Here is a 4,154-nt window from a genome sequence, read left to right as displayed (position 1 = left end):
TCCTGAGCTGGGCAGCACAACTCCTCATGCCCAGCCAGCCCAGCCTACAGCTGTCAGGTGAGCCCAGCAGGCCCGGTCCGAGGGGCAGCCTGGGTCCTGGTTCCTAAGGAGTCCTTCCTGCCCGTGGCCAGCTCCCTCCGAAGAAAGATCGAGGCTGCCAGAGCAGAGGAGACAAAGGAGACCACTGCATCCAGGGGAAAGAATCACAAGCCTGGGAGAATGCAGGCAAAGCTTTCAGAGACACCCCACCACCACCACCCCCTTCCTCCCCGGGCCATCAGAACCCGTGTGGTGTCAGTTAGCAGAGTCGGGCTAAGAGCTAAGTGTAGTGCCTAGAGCAGCAGTTCTCAACCTGTGGGTCTCGACCCCTTTGGGGGTTGAACGACCCTTTCACAGGGTCGCCTGATTCTTCACAGTAGCAAAATGACAGTGGTGAAGTAGCAACAAAAATAATGTCATGGTTGGGGGGTCACCACAACATGAGGAACTGTATTAAAGGGTCGTGGCATTAGGAAGTTGAGACTCACTGGCCTGGAGAGACACGTGAAGGTGGCGTGGCAGGCTCTGCTGGGCCCATGAGTCCAGGTCGGTGACCCAAGCCATGGTATTTTCAGTGACCTTGTCTGCTTGTGAACACTGGACAATGAATAAGAAAGATCATAGAGGAATGCCTTGGAATTATGGGGTGGGTGAAGACTATTGGAAGTATCACGGACTGACAGGAGAGCAAATAAATCTGTCTCAGAAGAAGTACAGCCAGAGTGCTTCTTAGAAGCAAGGATGGAGAGGCTTTGACTCACATCCTTTGGACATGTCGTCAGGAGAGCCCAATCCCCGGAGAAGGATGCCATGCTTCATAAAGTAGAGGGCAGTGAGAAAGTGGAAGACCTTCAAGGAGATGGATCGACACAGTGGTTTCCACAAGGGCGCGTATGTGACAGCAATGGTGCCGGATGGGCAGGGATGCCATGGGTCAGGACCACCTCCACCTCAACTAACAACCGGGTTTTCAAAGCAATGACTTTTCAGATGAAGGTCACCTTCAGATGAAGGACCTTTTCTTTCCCAAGTGCCTCTGGGAGGATTTGAATTCCCAGCCTTTGGTTAATAGTCAGAGTGTATGCCACCTCGGTGGCCCTACTTCTCACGGTTGCAGCGAAGATAGGAGAATAAGAATGACTTGGGCTCTGCCCCTTCCTGCCTTTTGGACCTTAGGGGATCTCTTAGAGTCTTAATTCCATCCTTTAAGAAATTTTAATAATATCTATATCCGAGGGTCCTTGGGAAATGTCCATAGTCAGACAGTGGAGGTAAAAGTGCCTCACACAGGACCTGTCACATGGTTTTCCCCCTGTGAGCGTTAGTAAGCACATACTGTGGTGACAATCAGTGAAGCACTTCTAGAATGCCCGTGTGCGTGATTACACAAGGAGGATAACAGCAGAGAGCAAAGCATGGGTTCCGGTTTGGGTTCGGGCATTTTATTGGGAGTTAGTGCAAGTGTCATATCATTCCGGAGTTCCATCACATCCAGCAGTATTGTACACCTGCTACCACAATCCGTTTCCAAACAGTCTTTTCCTTCTTGAACTCCTTGAGAGTAGCTTCCTTTTAATGCCCACCACCACCACCATGACCACCACCACCGTAACCCCCAGAAACCCTTTTTCTACTTGCTGGCCCTATCGGTTCATCAATCCTGAAAACCAGGCAAACATGTAGCAAAAATTCAAGAGGGTTACCTCCAATGACAAGACACATCTGAGATAAACCCCAATATGAACAAACAAAACCCCAAAACATGGCTTTTACCATCAAGTAGCATATAAACCATATGAAATGATATAAGCATGTGCAAAATGATAAATTGAAATGCAGTGAGCAAGCCACCAAAACAGTAAATGGCACATGTATCTGGAAGCAGGAGGGAGGAGGGCACAAGGAGAAAGGCAGACGGAGGAGCTGTAGCAGGACCAGGGGGCAAAGGAGGGCTCTGACGAGCCGAGCAAGCACCTGGGATGGAGAACAGCTTTCGGGAGAATACTGGTCTTCCTGGAGGTCACACCAAGTTGGTTTTCCAGGGACTCAGCTGAACTTGACTAAGATAACTCAGAAAGCTCAAGGTCAAGCCCAGTACAGCAAGAAGGAACAGTATCCATTCAGTGCCTTCTCCACGAAGCCACCTTTGAGTCCCTACAAGAGAAAGTAGAGATGGCTTTCCAGTCCCAGAAAGAGGAGTCCAAAAAAAAAAAAGACAGAGGAAAATAAAGCATGCAGGGAGATAACCATCTGTGTTTCCTGGGTTCATCTTGCCTTCAAATGTATCATTATGATTCCACGGGCTGAGTTGGCCATTTGGGGAGATGATGGTCCAGGTCAAGTAAATAAACCCACATAGGAGGAAATCGACCTACAGACAATCGTCTGCATTAACACGGCTGCCCCTGAAAGGAAATTTGTGTTTGCCGAGTCAAAACGAGACACTTCCTCAAAACGTATTAATTTGTAAAGACACGCCAGATTCACAAGCCATCAGCATATCCTAAAGTACTGCCAACCACTTCATGCCTAGAATAAAACCTAAGGCTGTATTATTTTCATTTTGTATGAAGCTCAAAGTGCAGGCTGGAAATGGTGTGTGGGCTGATGGTTGATGCATAGCCAGTTATTATGTAGTGACTCATGAGAAATTTCCAGAGCCACCGCACCTTCAAGTTAAACTCACTCAAGCCAGACGGCAAACTATTAGCAGAGGTATTTTTGTAACGGTCATTTCCAGTGTTTTCACTAATTTTTTTCTTTTTCTTTTTAACTTGCTAGTTTTGTCGAAGTCATAGAGCTCTCTTTTCTGGCTTGCAGGTTTGGGGGAAGTTACCCTTGCAAAAACAATACGAAACAAAAACAAACCCCTGGGGTATTTTAAGGAATTTTTTTAGCTGACCAGGTTGGTCAGCCAGCATTAGCCTGAAGCACTGGTTCGGCCATGCCAGCCAGCCTCGGGGCTTCACCACAAGGAAGACTCAGCTCAGGGCTCCTGCGGTGGTGGCAGCGTCTGCCCAGGTACCAGAAAGGAAGTCTCCCAGGGTGAGGCCAAGCTGGCCAGGGCACCATGCAGGAAGAACCACTGACAAGACATAACATTTCTGAGAGGGGCCCCTGTAAGGCGTGGAGCCCTTAGGACGGAATAGTACTTATCTCTGACACGAGAGGAAGCAACGAACAGGATACTCAGACCTCAGTCTTAGGCACCTGCCTGTACACACCCACCAGGAAGCACAGTGAAGCCACGTCTGCCCAAGAACGGAAGACCGGGAGTCTCTAGCATTCTGAGCCACTCCACGAGAGACACTCACCCTCTGGGGCTCCTTCTAGCAAGTGAGCCATTGGCCTGGTCTTGGTCCACCTTTTAATGCTCCTTAACAGCACGCTGTCAGGCCAGGGGACCAGAGAGTGAGTGTGGAGATTCTGTGGACTCCTTATCTCTGGATTGAGGTTCCAGAGACTCACCCAGCCTGGTGTGAACTGGATGGGGCAGAAAGAACTTCCAATGTGTGTTGGTTATCTACTTATTCCCATCTCTGATGCTGTCGATGTGTTAGGAGTATTTCCTAGAGCAATACCACCCCAGCCCAAAACACAGACACACACACATACACACACACACACACACACACACACACACGCACACACACTTTAACACATGAAATTAATAGGGTGAAAGATTGTTTCTTGGGCTTCCAAAACCTCTCCCCCGTCGGGGGCGGGGCTGGGGCAGGGAGGGAAGACCTTGATTGTGTGAAGGCGGCCAGGCCAATGGAGGGCTTCCTGCGTCTGGTGCCAGCTGCATGCAGAGAAAGAGGGAGGCTGGCGGCGCACTACAGACGCAGACGGAGTGTGGAGTTTTTTCTCGGTTAAGAGCACAGACTGCGTACACACCTCAGGCACCAGCTCTTGCAGAGGGGGATTTAAAGCAGGGGACACGGAAGGGCAAGGGGACATCAGAAAGGTGCGAGCAGGAACCCGGTCTGTCCCTTTCGCCTCTAGGCCCACCCTGAGTTGGCAGGAAGCACCCAGCTGTTGAGTCTTCCATGAAAAGGAATTTGGGGATTAAAGGCCTGGGGAGGTTGAGGGATTAGATTGCACACTAGAGAGCC

This window comes from Echinops telfairi, unplaced genomic scaffold, assembly GCF_000313985.2.
Source record: "Echinops telfairi isolate 266 unplaced genomic scaffold, ASM31398v2 ScPeMD7_11;HRSCAF=52, whole genome shotgun sequence".
Lineage (NCBI taxonomy): Eukaryota > Metazoa > Chordata > Mammalia > Afrosoricida > Tenrecidae > Echinops > Echinops telfairi.
This window is presented reverse-complemented; position numbering follows the sequence as displayed.